The following is a 23,089-nucleotide window of genomic DNA, read 5'->3' on the forward strand; positions in this document are numbered from 1 at the left end:
ACTGTGTGTGGGTCCCACGCTGCCAGCTCCTGGGTCACTGCGTGTGTGTGCCCCATCCTGTATGTGTGGGCTTCATGCTGCCAGCTCCTGGGTAAGTGTGTGTTGTTCCCATGTTGCCAGCTCCCTAGTCACTTTGTGTGGGTCCCACGCTGCCAGCTCCTGGGTCACTGTGTGTGGGTCCCATGCTGCCAGCTCCTGGGTCAGTCTGCCTGTGTGGGTCCCACACTGCCAGCTCTTGTTGCCAGCTCCTGGGTCAGTGTATGTGGGTGCCATGCTGCCGGCTGCTGGGTCACTGTGTGTGGGTCCACGCTGCCAGCTGCTGGGTCACTGTGTGTGTGTCCAATGTTGCCAGCTCCTGGGCCACTGTGTGTGTGTGTCCCATGCTGCCTGCTCCTGTTTCAGTGTTTGTGTGTGTCCGATGTTGCCTGCTCCTGGGTCACTGTGTGTGTGTCCCATGCTGCCAGCTCCTGGGCCACTGTGTGTGTGTGTGGGTTCAGCGCTGCCAGCTCCTATGTCACTGTGTGTGGGTCCTACGCTGCCAGTTCCTGGGTCACTGTGAGTGTGGGTCCCATGCTGCCAGCTCCTGGGCCACTGTGTGTGTGTGTGTGTGTGTTTGTGGGTCCCGCGCTGCCAGCTCCTATTTCACTGTGTGTGGGTCCCCTGCTGCCAGCTCCTGGGTCACTGTGTGTGGGTCCCTCGCTGCCAGCTCCTGGGCCACTGTGTGTGGGTCCCACGCTGCCAGCTCCTGGGTTACTGTGTGTAGGCCTCATGCTGCCAGCTCCTGGGCCACTGTGTGTGTGAGACCCATACTGCAGCTCCTGGGTCAGTGTGTGTGTGTGTGTGTCCCATGCTGCCAGTTCCTGGGTCACTGTGTGTGTTCCATGCTGCCAGTTCCCAGGCAACTGTATGTGTGTGTGTGTGTGTGTGTGTGTGTGTGGGTCCTGCGCTGCCAGCTCCTATGTCACTGTGTGGGTCCCACGCTGCCAGCTCCTGGGTCACTGTGTGTGTGGGTCCCACGCTGCCAGCTCCTGGGTCACTGTGTGTGTGGGTCCCACGCTGCCAGCTTCTGGGCCACTGTGTGTGGGTCCCATGCTGCCAGCTCGTGGGTCACTGTGTGGGGGCCTCATGCTGCCAGCTCCTGGGCCACTGTGTGTGTGTGGGTCCCATACTGCCAACTCCTGGGTCAGTGTGTGTGAGACCCATGCTGCAACTTCTGGGTCAGTGTGTGTGTATGTGTGTGTGTGTCCCATGCTGCCAACTCCTGAGTCACTGTGTGTGTGTGTGTCCCATGCTGCCAGCTCCCGGGCAACTGTGTGTGTCTGTGTGTGTGGGTCCTGCGCTACCAGCTCCTATGTCACTGTGTGTGTGGGCCCCACGCTGCCAGCTCCTGGGCCACTGTGTGTGGGTCCCATGCTGCCAGCTCCTGGGTCACTGTGTGTGGGTCCCACGCTGCCAGCTCCTGAACCACTGTGTGGGGGTCCCATGCTGCCAGCTCCTGGGCCACTGCGTGTGGGTCCCATGCTGCCAGCTCCTGGGTCACCGTGTGTGGGCCTCATGCTGCCAGCTCCTGGGCCACTGTGTGTGTGTGTGGGGGGGGTCTCATGCTGCCTACTCCTGGGTTAGTGTGTGTGAGACCCATGCTGCAGCTCCTGGGTCAGTGTGTGTGTGTGTGTGTGTGTGGGAGTCCCATGCTACCAGCTCCTGGGCCACTGTGTGTGTGTGTGTCCCATGCTGCCAGCTCCCGGGCCACTGTGTGTGTGTGTGGGTCCTGCGCTGCCAGCTCCTATGTCACTGTGTGTGGGTCCCACGCTGCCAGCTCCTGGGTCACTGTGTGTGTGGGTCCCACGCTGCCAGCTCCTGGGTCACTGTGTGTGTGGGTCCCACGCTGCCAGCTCTTGGGCCACTGTATGTGGGTCCCACGTTGCCAGCTCCTGGGTCACTGCGTGTAGGTCCCACGCTGCCAGCTCCTGAACCAATGTGTGTGGGTCTCACGCTGCCAGCTCCTGGGTCACTGCGTGTGTGTGCCCCATCCTTTATGTGTGGGCCCCATGCTGCCAGCTCTGGGTCAGTGTGTGTTGTTCCCATATTGCCAGCTCCCTGGTCACTGTGTGTGGGTCCCATGCTGCAAGCTCCTGGATCACAGTGTGGTGGTCCTACGCTGCCAGCTCCTGGGTCACTGTGTGTGTGTCCAAAGCTGCCAGCTCCTGGGCCACTGTGTGTGTGTGTCCCATGCTGCCTGCTCCTGTTTCAGTATGTTTGTGTGTCCCATGCTGCCAGCTCCTGGGTCACTGTGTGTGTTGTTCCCATATTGCCAGCTCCCTGGTCACTGTGTGTGGGTCCCATGCTGCAAGCTCCTGGATCACAGTGTGGTGGTCCTACGCTGCCAGCTCCTGGGTCAGTGTGTGTGGTTCCCATGCTGCCAGCTCCCTGTTCACTTTGAGTGGGTCCCAGGCTGCAAGCTCCTGGGTCACTGTGTGTGGGACCCAGGCTGCCAGCTCCTGGGTCACTGTGTGTGTGGGTCCCACGCTGGCAACTCCTGGGCTACTGTTTGTGGGTCCCACGCTGCCAGCTGCTAGGTCACTGTGTGTGTTCCATGCTGCCAGCTCCTGGGTCACTGGGTGTGTGTCAAATGCTGCCAGCTCCTGGGCCACTGTGTGTGTGTGTCCCATGCTGCCTGCTCCTGGGCCACTGTTTGTGTGTGTGGGTTCCGCGCTGCCAGCTCCTATGTCACTGTGTGTGGGTCCTATGCTGCCAGCTCCTGGGTCACTGTGAGTGTGGGTCCTACACTGCCAGCTCCTGGGCCACTGTGTGGCGCCACGCTGCCAGCTCCTGGGTCACTGTGTGTGGGTACCACGCTGCCAGCTCCTGAGCCACTGTATGTGGGTCCCACGCTGCCAGCTCCTGGGTCACTGCGTGTGTGTGCCCCATCCTGTATGTGTGGGCCTCATGCTGCCAGCTCCTGGGTCAGTGTGTGTTGTTCCCATGTTGCCAGCTCCCTGGTCACTGTGTGTGGGTCCGCCACTGCCAGCTCTTGGGTCACTTTGTGTGGGTCCCACGCTGCCAGCTCCTGGGTCACTGTGTGTGGGTCCCATGCTGCCAGCTCCTGGGTCAGGCTGTCTGTGTGGGTCCCACACTGCCAGCTCTTGTTGCCAGCTCCTGGGTCAGTGTGTGTGGGTGCCACACTGCCGGCTGCTGGGTCACTGTGTGTGGGTCCCACGCTGCCAGCTGCTGGGTCACTGTGTGTGTGTGTCCCATGCTGCCAGCTCCTGGGTCACTGTGTGTGTGTCCAATGCTGCCAGCTCCTGGGCCACTGTGTGTGTGTGTATGTGTGTGTGTGTGTCCCATGCTGCCTGCTCCTGTTTCATTATGTGTGTGTGTCCCATGCTGCCAGCTCCTGGGTCGCTGTGTGTGTGTCCCATGCTGCCAGCTCCTGGGCCACTGTGTGTGTGTGTGTGTGGGCTCCGCACTTCCAGCTCCTGGGTCAATGTGAGTGTGGGTCCCATGCTGCCAGCTCCTGGGCCACTGTGTGTGTGTGTGTGTGGGTCCCGCGCTGCCAGCTCCTATGTCACTGTGTGTGGGTCCCCTGCTGCCAGCTCCTGGGTCACTGTGTGTGGGTCCCTCGCTGCCAGCTCCTGGGCCACTGTGTGTGGGTCCCACGCTGCCAGCTCCTGGGTCACTGTGTGTGGGCCTCATGCTGCCATCTCCTGGGCCAATGTGTGTGTGTGTGGGGGTCCCATGCTGCCAACTCCTGGGTCAGTGTGTGTGAGACCCATGCTGCAGCTCCTGGGTCAGTGTGTGTGTGTCCCATGCTGCCAGCTCCTATGTCACTGTGTGTGGGTCCCATGCTGCCAGCTCCTGGGTCACCCTGTGTGTGGGGCCCACGCTGTCAGCTCCTGGGCCACTGTGTGTGGGTCCCACGCTGCCAGCTCCTGGGCCACTGTGTGTGGGTCCCACGCTGCCAGCTCCTGGGTCACTGTGTGTGGGCCTCATGCTGCCATCTCCTGGGCCAATGTGTGTGTGTGTGGGGGTCCCATGCTGCCAACTCCTGGGTCAGTGTGTGTGAGACCCATGCTGCAGCTCCTGGGTCAGTGTGTGTGTGTCCCATTATGCCAGCTCCTATGTCACTGTGTGTGGGTCCCATGCTGCCAGCTCCTGGGTCACCCTGTGTGTGGGGCCCACGCTGTCAGCTCCTGGGCCACTGTGTGTGGGTCCCACGCTGCCAGCTCCTGGGTCACTGTGTGTGGGTCCCACACTGCCAGCTCCTGGGTCACTGTGTGTGGGCCCCATGCTGCCAGCTCCTGGATCACAGTGTGGGGATCCCAAGCTGCCAGCTCCTGGGTCAGTGTGTGTGGGTCCCATGCTGCCAGCGCCCTGTTCACTTTGAGTGGGTCCCAGGCTGCAAGCTCCTGGGTCACTGTGTGTGGGTCCCAGGCTGCCAGCTCCTGGGTCACTGTGTGTGTGGGTCCCACGCTGGCAGCTCCTGGGCCAGTGTGTGCGTGGGTCCCACGCTGCCAGCTGCTGGGTCACTGTGTGTGTGTGTCCCATGCTGCCAGCTCCTGGGTCACTGTGTGTGTGTCCAATACTGCCAGCTCCTGGGTCACTGTGTGTGTGTCCCATGCTGCCAGCTCCTGAGCCACTGTGTGTGTGTGTGGGTTCCGCGCTGCCAGCTCCTATGTCACTGTGTGTGGGTCCTACGCTGCCAGCTCCTGGGTCACTGTGAGTGTGGGTCCCACACTGCCAGCTCCTGGGCCACTGTGTGTGGCGCCACGCTGCCAGCTCCTGGGTCACTGTGTGTGGGTAACACGCTGCCAGCTCCTGAGCTACTGTGTGTGGGTCCCACGCTGCCAGCTCCTGGGTCACTGCGTGTGTGTGCCCCATCCTGTATGTGTGGGCTTCATGCTGCCAGCTCCTGGGTAAGTGTGTGTTGTTCCCATGTTGCCAGCTCCCTAGTCACTTTGTGTGGGTCCCACGCTGCCAGCTCCTGGGTCACTGTGTGTGGGTCCCATGCTGCCAGCTCCTGGGTCAGTCTGCCTGTGTGGGTCCCACACTGCCAGCTCTTGTTGCCAGCTCCTGGGTCAGTGTATGTGGGTGCCATGCTGCCGGCTGCTGGGTCACTGTGTGTGGGTCCACGCTGCCAGCTGCTGGGTCACTGTGTGTGTGTCCAATGTTGCCAGCTCCTGGGCCACTGTGTGTGTGTGTCCCATGCTGCCTGCTCCTGTTTCAGTGTTTGTGTGTGTCCGATGTTGCCTGCTCCTGGGTCACTGTGTGTGTGTCCCATGCTGCCAGCTCCTGGGCCACTGTGTGTGTGTGTGGGTTCAGCGCTGCCAGCTCCTATGTCACTGTGTGTGGGTCCTACGCTGCCAGTTCCTGGGTCACTGTGAGTGTGGGTCCCATGCTGCCAGCTCCTGGGCCACTGTGTGTGTGTGTGTGTGTGTTTGTGGGTCCCGCGCTGCCAGCTCCTATGTCACTGTGTGTGGGTCCCCTGCTGCCAGCTCCTGGGTCACTGTGTGTGGGTCCCTCGCTGCCAGCTCCTGGGCCACTGTGTGTGGGTCCCACGCTGCCAGCTCCTGGGTTACTGTGTGTAGGCCTCATGCTGCCAGCTCCTGGGCCACTGTGTGTGTGAGACCCATACTGCAGCTCCTGGGTCAGTGTGTGTGTGTGTGTGTCCCATGCTGCCAGTTCCTGGGTCACTGTGTGTGTTCCATGCTGCCAGTTCCCAGGCAACTGTATGTGTGTGTGTGTGTGTGTGTGTGTGGGTCCTGCGCTGCCAGCTCCTATGTCACTGTGTGGGTCCCACGCTGCCAGCTCCTGGGTCACTGTGTGTGTGGGTCCCACGCTGCCAGCTCCTGGGTCACTGTGTGTGTGGGTCCCACGCTGCCAGCTTCTGGGCCACTGTGTGTGGGTCCCATGCTGCCAGCTCGTGGGTCACTGTGTGGGGGCCTCATGCTGCCAGCTCCTGGGCCACTGTGTGTGTGTGGGTCCCATACTGCCAACTCCTGGGTCAGTGTGTGTGAGACCCATGCTGCAACTTCTGGGTCAGTGTGTGTGTATGTGTGTGTGTGTCCCATGCTGCCAACTCCTGAGTCACTGTGTGTGTGTGTGTCCCATGCTGCCAGCTCCCGGGCAACTGTGTGTGTCTGTGTGTGTGGGTCCTGCGCTACCAGCTCCTATGTCACTGTGTGTGTGGGCCCCACGCTGCCAGCTCCTGGGCCACTGTGTGTGGGTCCCATGCTGCCAGCTCCTGGGTCACTGTGTGTGGGTCCCACGCTGCCAGCTCCTGAACCACTGTGTGGGGGTCCCATGCTGCCAGCTCCTGGGCCACTGCGTGTGGGTCCCATGCTGCCAGCTCCTGGGTCACCGTGTGTGGGCCTCATGCTGCCAGCTCCTGGGCCACTGTGTGTGTGTGTGGGGGGGGTCTCATGCTGCCTACTCCTGGGTTAGTGTGTGTGAGACCCATGCTGCAGCTCCTGGGTCAGTGTGTGTGTGTGTGTGTGGGAGTCCCATGCTACCAGCTCCTGGGCCACTGTGTGTGTGTGTGTCCCATGCTGCCAGCTCCCGGGCCACTGTGTGTGTGTGTGGGTCCTGCGCTGCCAGCTCCTATGTCACTGTGTGTGGGTCCCACGCTGCCAGCTCCTGGGTCACTGTGTGTGTGGGTCCCACGCTGCCAGCTCCTGGGTCACTGTGTGTGTGGGTCCCACGCTGCCAGCTCTTGGGCCACTGTATGTGGGTCCCACGTTGCCAGCTCCTGGGTCACTGCGTGTAGGTCCCACGCTGCCAGCTCCTGAACCAATGTGTGTGGGTCTCACGCTGCCAGCTCCTGGGTCACTGCGTGTGTGTGCCCCATCCTTTATGTGTGGGCCCCATGCTGCCAGCTCTGGGTCAGTGTGTGTTGTTCCCATATTGCCAGCTCCCTGGTCACTGTGTGTGGGTCCCATGCTGCAAGCTCCTGGATCACAGTGTGGTGGTCCTACGCTGCCAGCTCCTGGGTCACTGTGTGTGTGTCCAAAGCTGCCAGCTCCTGGGCCACTGTGTGTGTGTGTCCCATGCTGCCTGCTCCTGTTTCAGTATGTTTGTGTGTCCCATGCTGCCAGCTCCTGGGTCACTGTGTGTGTTGTTCCCATATTGCCAGCTCCCTGGTCACTGTGTGTGGGTCCCATGCTGCAAGCTCCTGGATCACAGTGTGGTGGTCCTACGCTGCCAGCTCCTGGGTCAGTGTGTGTGGTTCCCATGCTGCCAGCTCCCTGTTCACTTTGAGTGGGTCCCAGGCTGCAAGCTCCTGGGTCACTGTGTGTGGGACCCAGGCTGCCAGCTCCTGGGTCACTGTGTGTGTGGGTCCCACGCTGGCAACTCCTGGGCTACTGTTTGTGGGTCCCACGCTGCCAGCTGCTAGGTCACTGTGTGTGTTCCATGCTGCCAGCTCCTGGGTCACTGGGTGTGTGTCAAATGCTGCCAGCTCCTGGGCCACTGTGTGTGTGTGTGTCCCATGCTGCCTGCTCCTGGGCCACTGTTTGTGTGTGTGGGTTCCGCGCTGCCAGCTCCTATGTCACTGTGTGTGGGTCCTATGCTGCCAGCTCCTGGGTCACTGTGAGTGTGGGTCCTACACTGCCAGCTCCTGGGCCACTGTGTGGCGCCACGCTGCCAGCTCCTGGGTCACTGTGTGTGGGTACCACGCTGCCAGCTCCTGAGCCACTGTATGTGGGTCCCACGCTGCCAGCTCCTGGGTCACTGCGTGTGTGTGCCCCATCCTGTATGTGTGGGCCTCATGCTGCCAGCTCCTGGGTCAGTGTGTGTTGTTCCCATGTTGCCAGCTCCCTGGTCACTGTGTGTGGGTCCGCCACTGCCAGCTCTTGGGTCACTTTGTGTGGGTCCCACGCTGCCAGCTCCTGGGTCACTGTGTGTGGGTCCCATGCTGCCAGCTCCTGGGTCAGGCTGTCTGTGTGGGTCCCACACTGCCAGCTCTTGTTGCCAGCTCCTGGGTCAGTGTGTGTGGGTGCCACACTGCCGGCTGCTGGGTCACTGTGTGTGGGTCCCACGCTGCCAGCTGCTGGGTCACTGTGTGTGTGTGTCCCATGCTGCCAGCTCCTGGGTCACTGTGTGTGTGTCCAATGCTGCCAGCTCCTGGGCCACTGTGTGTGTGTGTATGTGTGTGTGTGTGTCCCATGCTGCCTGCTCCTGTTTCATTATGTGTGTGTGTCCCATGCTGCCAGCTCCTGGGTCGCTGTGTGTGTGTCCCATGCTGCCAGCTCCTGGGCCACTGTGTGTGTGTGTGTGTGGGCTCCGCACTTCCAGCTCCTGGGTCAATGTGAGTGTGGGTCCCATGCTGCCAGCTCCTGGGCCACTGTGTGTGTGTGTGTGTGGGTCCCGCGCTGCCAGCTCCTATGTCACTGTGTGTGGGTCCCCTGCTGCCAGCTCCTGGGTCACTGTGTGTGGGTCCCTCGCTGCCAGCTCCTGGGCCACTGTGTGTGGGTCCCACGCTGCCAGCTCCTGGGTCACTGTGTGTGGGCCTCATGCTGCCATCTCCTGGGCCAATGTGTGTGTGTGTGGGGGTCCCATGCTGCCAACTCCTGGGTCAGTGTGTGTGAGACCCATGCTGCAGCTCCTGGGTCAGTGTGTGTGTGTCCCATGCTGCCAGCTCCTATGTCACTGTGTGTGGGTCCCATGCTGCCAGCTCCTGGGTCACCCTGTGTGTGGGGCCCACGCTGTCAGCTCCTGGGCCACTGTGTGTGGGTCCCACGCTGCCAGCTCCTGGGTCACTGTGTGTGGGTCCCACACTGCCAGCTCCTGAACCAATGTGTGTGGGTCCCACGCTGCCAGCTCTTGGGTCACTGCATGTGTGTGCCCCATCCTGTATGTGTGGGCCCCATGCTGCCAGCTCCTGGGTCAGTGTGTGTTGTTCCCATATTGCCAGCTCCCTGGTCACTGTGTGTGGGTCCCACACTGCCAGCTCCTGGGTCACTGTGTGTGGGCCCCATGCTGCCAGCACCTGGATCACAGTGTGGGGGTCCCACGCTGCCAGCTCCTGGGTCAGTGTGTATGGGTCCCATGCTGCCAGCTCCTGGGTCACTGTGTGTGTGGGTCCTGCGCTGGAAGCTCCTGGGTCACTGTGTGTGGGTCCCAGGCTGCCAGCTCCTGGGTCACTGTGATCGTGGGTCCCACGCTGGCAGCTCCTGGGCCACTGTGTGTGGGTCCCATGCTGCCAGCTGCTGGGTCACTGTGTGTGTGTGTCCCATGCTGCCAGCTTCTGGGTCACTGTGTGTGTGTGTGTGTCCCATGCTGCCAGCTCCTGTGTCACTGTGTGTGTGTCCCATGTTGCCAGCTCCTGGGCCACTGTGTGTGGGTCCTACGCTGCCAGCTCCTGGGTCACTGTGAGTGTGGGTCCCACACTGCCAGCTCCTGGGCCACTGTGTGTGGCGCCATGCTGCCAGCTCCTGGGTCACTGTGTGTGGGTACCACGCTGCCAGCTCCTGAGCCACTGTGTGTGGGTCCCACGATGCCAGCTCCTGGGTCACTACGTGTGTGTCCCATGCTGCCAGCTCCTGGGCCACTGTGTGTGTGTGTGGGTTCCGCGCTGCCAGCTCCTATGTCACTGTGTGTGGGTCCTACGCTGCCAGTTCCTGGGTCACTGTGAGTGTGGGTCCCATGCTGCCAGCTCCTGGGCCACTGTGTCTCTGTGTGTGTGTGTGGGTCCCGCGCTGCCAGCTCCTATGTCACTGTGTGTGGGTCCCCTGCTGCCAGCTCCTGGGTCACTGTGTGTGGGTCCCTCGCTGCCAGCTCCTGGGCCACTGTGTGTGGGTCCCACGCTGCCAGCTCCTGGGTTACTGTGTGTAGGCCTCATGCTGCCAGCTCCTGGGCCACTGTGTGTGTGTGGGTCCCATGCTGCCAACTCCTGGGTCAGTGTGTGTGAGACCCATACTGCAGCTCCTGGGTCAGTGTGTGTGTGTGTGTGTGTCCCATGCTGTCAGTTCCTGGGTCACTGTGTGTGTTCCATGCTGCCAGCTCCCGGGCAACTGTATGTGTGTGTGTGTGTTTGTGGGTCCTGCGCTGCCAGCTCCTATGTCACTGTGTGGGTCCCACGCTGCCAGCTCCTGGGTCACTGTGTGTGTGGGTCCCACGCTGCCAGCTCCTGGGTCACTGTGTGTGTGGGTCCCACGCTGCCAGCTCCTGGGCCACTGTGTGTGGGTCCCATGCTGCCAGCTCGTGGGTCACTGTGTGGGGGCCTCATGCTGCCAGCTCCTGGGCCACTGTGTGTGTGGGGGTCCCATACTGCCAACTCCTGGGTCAGTGTGTGTGAGACCCATGCTGCAGCTTCTGGGTCAGTGTGTGTGTATGTGTGTGTGTGTCCCATGCTGCCAACTCCTGAGTCACTGTGTGTGTGTGTGTCCCATGCTGCCAGCTCCCGGGCAACTGTGTGTGTCTGTGTGTGTGGGTCCTGCGCTACCAGCTCCTATGTCACTGTGTGTGTGGGCCCCACGCTGCCAGCTCCTGGGCCACTGTGTGTGGGTCCCATGCTGCCAGCTCCTGGGTCACTGTGTGTGGGTCCCAGGCTGCCAGCTCCTGAACCATTGTGTGTGGGTCCCACGCTGCCAGCTCCCGGGTCACTGCGTTTGTGTGCCCCATCCTGTATGTGTGGGCCCCATGCTGCCAGCTCCTGGGTCAGTGTGTGTTGTTCCCATATTGCCAGCTCCCTGGTCACTGTGTGTGGGTCCCTCACTGCCATCTCCTGGGTGATTGTGTGTCGGCCCCATGCTGCCAGCTCCTGGATCACAGTGTGGGGGTCCCACGCTGCCAGCTCCTGGGTCAGTGTGTGTGGGTTTCATGCTGCCAGCTCCCTGGTCACTTTGAGTGGGTCCCAGGCTGCAAGCTCCTATGTCACTGTGTGTGGGTCCCATGCTGCCAGCTCGTGGGTCACTGTGTGTGGGTCCCACGCTGCCAGTTCCTGGGCCACTGTGTGTGGGTCCCACGCTGCCAGCTCCTGGGTCACCGTGTGTGGGCCTCATGCTGCCAGCTCCTGGGTTAGTGTGTGTGAGACCCATGCTGCAGCTCCTGGGTCAGTGTGTGTGTGTGTGTGTGTGTGTGTGTGTGGGGGTCCCATGCTGCCAGCTCCTGGGCCACTGTGTGTGTGTGTGTGTCCCATGCTGCCAGCTCCCGGGCCACTGTGTGTGTGTGTGGGTCCTGCGCTGCCAGCTCCTATGTCACTGTGTGTGGGTCCCACGCTGCTAGCTCCTGGGTCACTGTGTGTGTGGGTCCCACGCTGCCAGCTCCTGGGTCACTGTGTGTGTGGGTCCCACGCTGCCAGCTCTTGGGCCACTGTATGTGGGTCCCACGCTGCCAGCTCCTGGGTCACTGCGTGTGGGTCCCACGCTGCCAGCTCCTGAACCAATGTGTGTGGGTCCCACGCTGCCAGCTCCTGGGTCACTGCGTGTGTGTGCCCCATCCTGTATGTGTGGGCCCCATGCTGCCAGCTCCTGGGTCAGTGTGTGTTGTTCCCATATTGCCAGCTCCCTGGTCACTGTGTGTGGGTCCCATGCTGCAAGCTCCTGGATCACAGTGTGATGATCCTACGCTGCCAGCTCCTGGGTCACTGTGTGTGTGTCCAATGCTGCCAGCTCCTGGGCCACTGTGTGTGTGTGTGTGTCCCATGCTGCCTGCTCCTGTTTCAGTATGTGTGTGTGTCCCATGCTGCCAGCTCCTGGGTCACTGTGTGTGTTGTTCCCATATTGCCAGCTCCCTGGTCACTGTGTGTGGGTCCCATGCTGCAAGCTCCTGGATCACAGTGTGGTGGTCCTACGCTGCCAGCTCCTGGGTCAGTGTGTGTGGTTCCCATGCTGCCAGCTCCCTGTTCACTTTGAGTGGGTCCCAGGCTGCAGGCTCCTGGGTCACTGTGTGTGGGACCCAGGCTGCCAGCTCCTGGGTCACTGTGTGTGTGGGTCCCACGCTGGCAACTCCTGGGCCACTGTTTGTGGGTCCCACGCTGCCAGCTGCTGGGTCACTGTGTGTGTGTGTCCCATGCTGCCAGCTCCTGGGTCACTGTGTGTGTGTCCAATGCTGCCAGCTCCTGGGCCACTGTGTGTGTGTGTGTCCCATGCTGCCTGCCCCTGGGCCACTGTGAGTGTGGGTCCTACACTGCCAGCTCCTGGGCCACTGTGTGTGGCGCCACGCTGCCAGCTCCTGGGTCACTGTGTGTGGGTACCACGCTGCCAGCTCCTGAGCCACTGTGTGTGGGTCCCACGCTGCCAGCTCCTGGGTCACTGCGTGTGGGTCCTATGCTGCCAGCTCCTGGGTCACTGTGAGTGTGGGTCCTACACTGCCAGCTCCTGGGCCACTGTGTGTGGCGCCACGCTGCCAGCTCCTGGGTCACTGTGTGTGGGTACCACGCTGCCAGCTCCTGAGCCACTGTGTGTGGGTCCCACGCTGCCAGCTCCTGGGTCACTGCGTGTGTGTGCCCCATCCTGTATGTGTGGGCCTCATGCTGCCAGCTCCTGGGTCAGTGTGTGTTGTTCCCATGTTGCCAGCTCCCTGGTCACTGTGTGTGGGTCCGCCACTGCCAGCTCTTGGGTCACTTTGTGTGGGTCCCACGCTGCCAGCTCCTGGGTCACTGTGTGTGGGTCCCATGCTGCCAGCTCCTGGGTCAGGCTGTCTGTGTGGGTCCCACACTGCCAGCTCTTGTTGCCAGCTCTTGGGTCAGTGTGTGTGGGTGCCACACTGCCGGCTGCTGGGTCACTGTGTGTGGGTCCCACGCTGCCAGCTGCTGGGTCACTGTGTGTGTGTGTCCCATGCTGCCAGCTCCTGGGTCACTGTGTGTGTGTCCAATGCTGCCAGCTCCTGGGCCACTGTGTGTGTGTGTATGTGTGTGTGTGTGTCCCATGCTGCCTGCTCCTGTTTCAGTATGTGTGTGTGTCCCATGCTGCCAGCTCCTGGGTCACTGTGTGTGTGTCCCATGCTGCCAGCTCCTGGGCCACTGTGTGTGTGTGTGGGCTCCGCACTTCCAGCTCCTGGGTCACTGTGAGTGTGGGTCCCATGCTGCCAGCTCCTGGGCCACTGTGTGTGTGTGTGTGTGTGTGTGGGTCACGTGCTGCCAGCTCCTATGTCACTGTGTGTGGGTCCCCTGCTGCCAGCTCCTGGGTCACTGTGTGTGGGTCCCTCGCTGCCAGCTCCTGGGCCACTGTGTGTGGGTCCCACGCTGCCAGCTCCTGGGTCACTGTGTGTGGGCCTCATGCTGCCATCTCCTGGGCCAATGTGTGTGTGTGTGTGTGTGGGGGGGTCCCATGCTGCCAACTCCTGGGTCAGTCTGTGTGAGACCCATGCTGCAGCTCCTGGGTCAGTGTGTGTGTGTGTCCCATGCTGCCAGCTCCTATGTCACTGTGTGTGGGGACCATGCTGCCAGCTCCTGGGTCACTGTGTGTGTGGGTCCCACGCTATCAGCTCCTGGGCCACTGTGTGTGGGTCCCACGCTGCCAGCTCCTGGGTCACTGTGTGTGGGTCCCACACTGCCAGCTCCTGAACCAATGTGTGTGGGTCCCACGCTGCCAGCTCCTGGGTCACTGCATGTGTGTGCCCCATCCTGTATGTGTGGGCCCCATGCTGCCAGCTCCTGGGTCAGTGTGTGTTGTTCCCATATTGCCAGCTCCCTGGTCACTGTGTGTGGGTCCCACACTGCCAGCTCCTGGGTCACTGTGTGTGGGCCCCAGGCTGCCAGCTCCTGGGTCACTGTGATCGTGGGTCCCACGCTGGCAGCTCCTGGGCCACTGTGTGTGGGTCCCATGCTGCCAGCTGCTGGGTCACTGTGTGTGTGTGTCCCATGCTGCCAGCTTCTGGGTCACTGTGTGTGTGTGTGTGTCCCATGCTGCCAGCTCCTGGGTCACTGTGTGTGTGTCCCATGCTGCCAGCTCCTGGGCCACTGTGTGTGGGTCCTACGCTGCCAGCTCCTGGGTCACTGTGAGTGTGGGTCCCACACTGCCAGCTCCTGGGCCACTGTGTGTGGCGCCATGCTGCCAGCTCCTGGGTCACTGTGTGTGGGTTCCACGCTGCCAGCTCCTGAGCCACTGTGTGTGGGTCCCACGATGCCAGCTCCTGGGTCACTGCGTGTGTGTGCCCCATCCTGTATGTTTGGGCCTCATGCTGCCAGCTCCCTGGTCACTGTGTGTGGGTCCCACACTGCCAGCTCTTGGGTCACTTTGTGTGGGTCCCACGCTGCCAGCTCCTGGGTCACTGTGTGTGGGTCCCATGCTGCCAGCTCTTGGGTCACTTTGTGTGGGTCCCACGCTGCCAGCTCCTGGGTCACTGTGTGTAGGTCCCATGCTGCCAGCTCCTGGGCCACTGTGTGTGGGTCCCACGCTGCCAGCTCCTGGGCCACTGTGTGTGGGTCCCAGGCTGCCAGCTCCTGGGTCACTGTGATCGTGGGTCCCACGCTGGCAGCTCCTGGGCCACTGTGTGTGGGTCCCATGCTGCCAGCTGCTGGGTCACTGTGTGTGTGTGTCCCATGCTGCCAGCTTCTGGGTCACTGTGTGTGTGTGTGTGTCCCATGCTGCCAGCTCCTGGGTCACTGTGTGTGTGTCCCATGCTGCCAGCTCCTGGGCCACTGTGTGTGGGTCCTACGCTGCCAGCTCCTGGGTCACTGTGAGTGTGGGTCCCACACTGCCAGCTCCTGGGCCACTGTGTGTGGCGCCATGCTGCCAGCTCCTGGGTCACTGTGTGTGGGTACCACGCTGCCAGCTCCTGAGCCACTGTGTGTGGGTCCCACGATGCCAGCTCCTGGGTCACTGCGTGTGTGTGCCCCATCCTGTATGTTTGGGCCTCATGCTGCCAGCTCCCTGGTCACTGTGTGTGGGTCCCACACTGCCAGCTCTTGGGTCACTTTGTGTGGGTCCCACGCTGCCAGCTCCTGGGTCACTGTGTGTGGGTCCCATGCTGCCAGCTCTTGGGTCACTTTGTGTGGGTCCCACGCTGCCAGCTCCTGGGTCACTGTGTGTAGGTCCCATGCTGCCAGCTCCTGGGCCACTGTGTGTGGGTCCCACGCTGCCAGCTCCTGGGCCACTGTGTGTGGGTCCCACGCTGTCAGCTCCTGGGTCACCGTGTGTGGGCCTCATGCTGCCAGCTCCTGGGCCACTGTGTGTGGGTCCCACGCTGCCAGCTCCTGGGTCACCGTGTGTGGGCCTCATGCTGCCAGCTCCTGGGCCACTGTGTGTGTGTGTGTGTGTGGGGGTCCCATGCTGCCTACTCCTGGGTCAGTGTGTGTGAGACCCATGCTGCAGCTCCTGGGTCAGTGTGTGTGTGTGTGTGTGTGTCCCATGCTGCCAGCTCCTGGGCCACTGTGTGTGTGTGTGTGTCCCATGCTGCCAGCTCCCGGGCCATTGTGTGTGTGTGGAGGGGGGGTCCCATGCTGCCAACTCCTGGGTCAGTGTGTATGAGACCCATGCTGCAGCTCCTGGGTCAGTGTGCGTGTGTGTGTGTGTGTGTGTCCCATGCTACCAGCTCCTGGGTCACTGTATGTGTGTGTGTGTCCCATGCTGCCAGCTCCCGGGCCACTGTGTGTGTGGGTCCTGCGCTGCCAGCTCCTATGTCACTGTGTGTGGGTCCCACGCTGCCAGCTCCTGGGTCACTGTGTGTGTGGGTCCTACGCTGCCAGCTCCTGGGTCACTGTGTGTGTGGGTCCCACGCTGCCAGCTCCTGGGCCACTGTGTGTGGGTCGCACGCTGCTAGCTCCTGGGTCACTGTGTGTGGGTCCCACGCTGCCAGCTCCTGAACTAATGTGTGTGGGTCCCACGCTGCCAGCTCCTGGGTCACTGCGTGTTTGTGCCCCATCCTGTATGTGTCGGCCCCATGCTGCCAGCTCCTGGGTCAGTGTGTGTTGTTCCCATATTGGCAGCTCCCTGGTCACTGTGTGTGGGTCCCACACTGCCAGCTCCTGGGTCACTGTGTGTGGGCCCCATGCTGCCAGCTCCTGGATCACAGTGTGGGGATCCCAAGCTGCCAGCTCCTGGGTCAGTGTGTGTGGGTCCCATGCTGCCAGCGCCCTGTTCACTTTGTGTGGGTCCCAGGCTGCAAGCTCCTGGGTCACTGTGTGTGGGCCCCAGGCTGCCAGCTCCTGGGTCACTGTGTGTGTGGGTCCCACGCTGGCAGCTCCTGGGCCACTGTGTGTGTGGGTCCCACGCTGCCAGCTGCTGGGTCACTGTGTGTGTGTGTCCCATGCTGCCAGCTCCTGGGTCACTGTGTGTGTGTCCAATGCTGCCAGCTCCTGGGTCACTGTGTGTGTGTCCCATGCTGCCAGCTCCTGAGCCACTGTGTGTGTGTGTGGGTTCCGCGCTGCCAGCTCCTATGTCACTGTGTGTGGGTCCTACGCTGCCAGCTCCTGGGTCACTGTGAGTGTGGGTCCCACACTGCCGGCTCCTGGGCCACTGTGTGTGGCGCCACGCTGCCAGCTCCTGGGTCACTGTGTGTGGGTAACACGCTGCCAGCTCATGAGCTACTGTGTGTGGGTCCCACGCTGCCAGCTCCTGGGTCACTGCGTGTGTGTGCCCCATCCTGTATGTGTGGGCTTCATGCTGCCAGCTCCTGGGTCAGTGTGTGTTGTTCCCATGTTGCCAGCTCCCTGGTCACTTTGTGTGGGTCCCACGCTGCCAGCTCCTGGGTCACTGTGTGTGGGTCCCATGCTGCCAGCTCCTGGGTCAGTCTGCCTGTGTGGGTCCCACACTGCCAGCTCTTGTTGCCAGCTCCTGGTTCAGTGTATGTGGGTGCCACGCTGCCAGCTGCTGGGTCACTGTGTGTTTGTGTCCCATGCTGCCAGCTCCTGGGTCACTGTGTGTGTGTCCAATGTTGCCAGCTCCTGGGCCACTGTGTGTGTGTGTGTGTGTCCCATGCTGCCTGCTCCTGTTTCAGTGTGTGTGTGTGTCCGATGTTGCCTGCTCCTGGGTCACTGTGTGTGTGTCCCATGCTGCCAGCTCCTGGGCCACTGTGTGTGTGTGTGGGTTCCGCGCTGCCAGCTCCTATGTCACTGTGTGTGGGTCCTACGCTGCCAGTTCCTGGGTCACTGTGAGTGTGGGTCCCATCCTGCCAGCTCCTGGGCCACTGTGTGTGTGTGTGTGTGTGGGTCCCGCGCTGCCAGCTCCTATGTCAATGTGTGTGGGTCCCCTGCTGCCAGCTCCTGGGTCACTGTGTGTGGGTCCCTCGCTGCCAGCTCCTGGGCCACTGTGTTTGGGTCCCACGCTGCCAGCTCCTGGGTTACTGTGTGTAGGCCTCATGCTGCCAGCTCCTGGGCCACTGTGTGTGTGAATCCCATGCTGCCAACTCCTGGGTCAGTGTGTGTGAGACCCATACTGCAGCTCCTGGGTCAGTGTGTGTGTGTGTGTGTGTGTGTGTCCCATGCTGCCAGTTCCTGGGTCACTGTGTGTGTTCCATGCTGCCAGCTCCCGGGCAACTGTATGTGTGTGTGTGTGTGTGGGTCCTGCGCTGCCAGCTCCTATGTCACTGTGTGGGTCCCACGCTGCCAGCTCCTGGGTCACTGTGTGGGGGCCTCATGCTGCCAGCTCCTGGGCCACTGTGTGTGTGGGGGTCCCATAATGCCAACTCCTGGGTCAGTGTGTGTGAGACCCATGCTGCAGCTTCTGGGTCAGTGTGTGTGTATGTGTGTGTGTGTCCCATGCTGCCAACTCCTGAGGCACTGTGTGTGTGTGTGTCCCATGCTGCCAGCTCCCGGGCAACTGTGTGTGTCTGTGTGTGTGGGTCCTGCGCTACCAGCTCCTATGTCACTGTGTGTGTGGGCCCCACGCTGCCAGCTCCTGGGCCAATGTGTGTGGGTCCCATGCTGCCAGCTCCTGGGTCACTGTGTGTGGGTCCCACGCTGCCAGCTCCTGAACCACTGTGTGTGGGTCCCACACCGCCAGCTCCTGGGTCACTGCGTTTGTGTGCCCCATCCTGTATGTGTGGGCCCCATGCTGCCAGCTCCTGGGTCAATGTGTGTTGTTCCCATATTGCCAGCTCCCTGGTCACTGTGTGTGGGTCCCTCACTGCCATCTCCTGGGTCATTGTGTGTCGGCCCCATGCTGCCAGCTCCTGGATCACGCTGTGGGGGTCCCACGCTGCCAGCTCCTGGGTCAGTGTGTGTGGGTTTCATGCTGCCAGCTCCCTGGTCACTTTGAGTGGGTCCCAGGCTGCAAGCTCCTATGTCACTGTGTGTGGGTCCCATGCTGCCAGCTCGTGGGTCACTGTGTGTGTGGGTCCCACGCTGCCAGCTCCTGGGTCACCGTGTGTGGGCCTCATGCTGCCAGCTCCTAGGCCACTGTGTGTGTGTGTGGGGGGGGGGGTCTCATGCTGCCTACTCCTGGGTTAGTGTGTGTGAGACCCATGCTGCAGCTCCTGGGTCAGTGTGTGTGTGTGTGTGTGTGTGTCCCATGCTGCCAGTTCCTGGGTCACTGTGTGTGTTCCATGCTGCCAGCTCCCGGGCAACTGTATGTGTGTGTGTGTGTGTGGGTCCTGCGCTGCCAGCTCCTATGTCACTGTGTGGGTCCCACGCTGCCAGCTCGTGGGTCACTGTGTGGGGGCCTCATGCTGCCAGCTCCTGGGCCACTGTGTGTGTGGGGGTCCCATAATGCCAACTCCTGGGTCAGTGTGTGTGAGACCCATGCTGCAGCTTCTGGGTCAGTGTGTGTGTATGTGTGTGTGTGTCCCATGCTGCCAACTCCTGAGGCACTGTGTGTGTGTGTGTCCCATGCTGCCAGCTCCCGGGCAACTGTGTGTGTCTGTGTGTGTGGGTCCTGCGCTACCAGCTCCTATGTCACTGTGTGTGTGGGCCCCACGCTGCCAGCTCCTGGGCCAATGTGTGTGGGTCCCATGCTGCCAGCTCCTGGGTCACTGTGTGTGGGTCCCACGCTGCCAGCTCCTGAACCACTGTGTGTGGGTCCCACGCCGCCAGCTCCTGGGTCACTGCGTTTGTGTGCCCCATCCTGTATGTGTGGGCCCCATGCTGCCAGCTCCTGGGTCAATGTGTGTTGTTCCCATATTGCCAGCTCCCTGTTCACTGTGTGTGGGTCCCTCACTGCCATCTCCTGGGTCATTGTGTGTCGGCCCCATGCTGCCAGCTCCTGGATCACGGTGTGGGGGTCCCACGCTGCCAGCTCCTGGGTCAGTGTGTGTGGGTTTCATGCTGCCAGCTCCCTGGTCACTTTGAGTGGGTCCCAGGCTGCAAGCTCCTATGTCACTGTGTGTGGGTCCCATGCTGCCAGCTCGTGGGTCACTGTGTGTGTGGGTCCCACGCTGCCAGCTCCTGGGTCACCGTGTGTGGGCCTCATGCTGCCAGCTCCTGGGCCACTGTGTGTGTGTGGGGGGGGGGTCTCATGCTGCCTACTCCTGGGTTAGTGTGTGTGAGACCCATGCTGCAGCTCCTGGGTCAGTGTGTGTGTGTGTGTGTGTGTGTGTGTGGGGGTCCCATGCTGCCAGCTCCTGGGGGACTGTGTGTGTGTGTGTCCCATGCTGCCAGCTCCCGGGCCACTGTGTGTGTGTTTGGTTCCTGCGCTGCCAGCTCCTATGTCACGGTGTGTGGGTCCCACGCTGCCAGCTCCTGGGTCACTGTGTGTGTGGGTCCCACGCTGCCAGCTCCTGGGTCACTGTGCGTGTGGGTCCCACGCTGCCAGCTCTTGGGCCACTGTATGTGGGTCCCACGCTGCCAGCTCCTGGGTCACTGCGTGTGGGTCCCACGCTGCCAGCTCCTGAACCAATGTGTGTGGGTCCCACGCTGCCAGCTCCTGGGTCACTGCGTGTGTGTGCCCCATCCTGTATGTGTGGGCCCCATGCTGCCAGCTCCTGGGTCAGTGTGTGTTGTTCCCATATAGCCAGCTCCCTGGTCACTGTGTGTGGGTCCCATGCTGCAAGCTCCTGGATCACAGTGTGGTGGTCCTACGCTGCCAGCTCCTGGGTCAGTGTGTGTGGTTCCCATGCTGCCAGCTCCCTGTTCACTTTGAGTGGGTCCCAGGCTGCAAGCTCCTGGGTCACTGTGTGTGGGACCCAGCCTGCCAGCTCCTGGGTCACTGTGTGTGTGGGTCCCACGCTGGCAACTCCTGGGCCACTGTTTGTGGGTCCCACGCTGCCAGCTGCTGGGTCACTGTGTGTGTGTGTGTCCCATTCTGCCAGCTCCTGGGTCACTGTGTGTGTGTCCAATGCTGCCAGCTCCTGGGCCACTGTGTGTGTGTGTGTCCCATGCTGCCTGCTCCTGGGCCACTGTGTGTGTGTGTGGGTTCCGCGCTGCCAGCTCCTATGTCACTGTGTGTGGGTCCTATGCTGCCAGCTCCTGGGTCACTGTGAGTGTGGGTCCTACACTGCCAGCTCCTGGGCCACTGTGTGTGGCGCCACGCTGCCAGCTCCTGGGTCACTGTGTGTGGGTACCACGCTGCCAGCTCCTGAGCCACTGTGTGTGGGTCCCATGCTGCCAGCTCCTGGGTCACTGCGTGTGTGTGCCCCATCCTGTATGTGTGGGCCTCATGCTGCCAGCTCCTGGGTCAGTGTGTGTTGTTCCCATGTTGCCAGCTCCCTGGTCACTTTGTGTGGGTCCGCCACTGCCAGCTCTTGGGTCACTTTGTGTGGGTCCCACGCTGCCAGCTCCTGGGTCACTGTGTGTGGGTCCCATGCTGTCAGCTCCTGGGTCAGGCTGTCTGTGTGGGTCCCACACTGCCAGCTCTTGTTGCCAGCTCCTGGGTCAGTGTGTGTGGGTGCCACACTGCCGGCTGCTGGGTCACTGTGTGTGGGTCCCACGCTGCCAGCTGCTGGGTCACTGTGTTTGTGTATCCCATGCTGCCAGCTCCTGGGTCACTGTGTGTGTGTCCAATGCTGCCAGCTCCTGGGCCACTGTGTGTGTATGTATGTGTGTGTGTGTGTGTCCCATGCTGCCTGCTCCTGTTTCAGTATGTGTGTGTGTCCCATGCTGCCAGCTCCTGGGTCACTGTGTGTGTGTCCCATGTTGCCAGCTCCTGGGCCACTGTGTGTGTGTGTGTGTGTGGGCTCCGCACTTCCAGCTCCTGGGTCACTGTGAGTGTGGGTCCCATGCTGCCAGCTCCTGGGCCACTGTGTGTGTGTGTTTGTGTGTGGGTCCCGCGCTGCCAGCTCCTATGTCACTGTGTGTGGGTCCCCTGCTGCCAGCTCATGGGTCACTGTGTGTGGGTCCCTCGCTGCCAGCTCCTGGGCCACTGTGTGTGGGTCCCACGCTGCCAGCTCCTGGGTCACTGTCTGTGGGCCTCATGCTGCCATCTCCTGGGCCAATGTGTGTGTGTGTGTGTGTGGGGGGGTCCCATGCTGCCAACTCCTGGGTCAGTGTGTGTGAGACCCATGCTGCAGCTCCTGGGTCAGTGTGTGTGTGTGTCCCATGCTGCCAGCTCCTATGTCACTGTGTGTGGGTCCCATGCTGCCAGCTCCTGGGTCACTGTGTGTGTGGGTCCCACGCTGTCAGCTCCTGGGCCACTGTGTGTGGGTCCCACGCTGCCAGCTCCTGGGTCACTGTGTGTGGGTCCCACACTGCCAGCTCCTGAACCAATGTGTGTGGGTCCCACACTGCCAGCTCCTGGGTCACTGCATGTGTGTGCCCCATCCTGTATGTGTGGGCCCCATGCTGCCAGCTCCTGGGTCAGTGTGTGTTGTTCCCATATTGCCAGCTCCCTGGTTACTGTGTGTGGGTCCCACACTGCCAGCTCCTGGGTCACTGTGTGTGGGCCCCATGCTGCCAGCACCTGGATCACAGTGTGGGGGTCCCACGCTGCCAGCTCCTGGGTCAGTGTGTGTGGGTCCCATGCTGCCAGCTCCTGGGTCACTGTGTGTGTGGGTCCTGCGCTGGAAGCTCCTGGGTCACTGTGTGTGGGTCCCAGGCTGCCAGCTCCTGGGTCACTGTGATCGTGGGTCCCACGCTGGCAGCTCCTGGGCCCCTGTGTGTGGGTCCCATGCTGCCAGCTGCTGGGTCACTGTGTGTGTGTGTCCCATGCTGCCAGCTTCTGGGTCACTGTGTGTGTGTGTCCCATGCTGCCAGCTCCTGGGCACTGTGTGTGTGGGTCCTACGCTGCCAGCTCCTGGGTCACTGTGAGTGTGGGTCCCACACTGCCAGCTCCTGGGCCACTGTGTGTGGCGCCATGCTGCCAGCTCCTGGGTCACTGTGTGTGGGTACCACGCTGCCAGCTCCTGAGCCACTGTGTGTGGGTCCCACGATGTCAGCTCCTGGGTCACTGCGTGTGTGTGCCCCATCCTGTATGTTTGGGCCTCATGCTGCCAGCTCCCTGGTCACTGTGTGTGGGTCCCACACTGCCAGCTCTTGGGTCACTTTGTGTGGGTCCCACGCTGCCAGCTCCTGGGTCACTGTGTGTGGGTCCCATGCTGCCAGCTCTTGGGTCACTTTGTGTGGGTCCCACGCTGCCAGCTCCTGGGTCACTGTGTGTGGGTCCCGTGCTGCCAGCTCCTGGGCCACTGTGTGTGGGTCCCACGCTGCCAGCTCCTGGGTCACTGTGTGTGGGTCCCACACTGCCAGCTCTGGTTGCCAGCTCCTGGGTCAGTGTGTGTGGGTCCCACGCTGCCGGCTGCTGGGTCACTGTGTGTGGGTCTCATGATGCCTGCTCCTGGGTTAGTGTGTGTGGGTCCCAGGCTGAGTGTGTGGGTACCATGATGCATGTGTGGGTGCCCTGCTGCGTTTGTGGGTGCCATGCTGCCAGCTCCTCGGTCAGTGTCTGGGTCTCTTGCTGTGTGGGTCCCATGCTGCTTGTCTGGGCCCGAAGCCACCAGCTCCTGGGTCACTGTGTGTGGGTCCCGTGCTGCCAGCTCCTGGGTCAGTGTCTGGGCCCCATGCTGCCAGCTTCTTGGTCTTTGTGTGCAGGCCCCATGCTGCCAGCTCCTGGGTTAGTGTGTGTGGGTCCCAAGCTGTGTTTCGGGTGCCATGCTGCTTGTGTGGGTCCCATGCTGCCTGTGGGTCCCACGCTGCCAGCTCCAGGGTCATTGTGTGTGGGCCCCATGCTATGTGTGTGGGTCACATGATGCGTGTCTCGGCCCCGAGCCGCCAGCTCCTGGGTCACTGTGTGTGGGTCCCATGTTGCCAGCTCCTGGGTTAGTGTGTGTAGGTCCCAGGCTGAGT

The sequence above is a fragment of the Ambystoma mexicanum genome, chromosome 14 (assembly GCF_040938575.1).
Source record: "Ambystoma mexicanum isolate Mex_15411 chromosome 14, UKY_AmexF1_1, whole genome shotgun sequence".
Lineage (NCBI taxonomy): Eukaryota > Metazoa > Chordata > Amphibia > Caudata > Ambystomatidae > Ambystoma > Ambystoma mexicanum.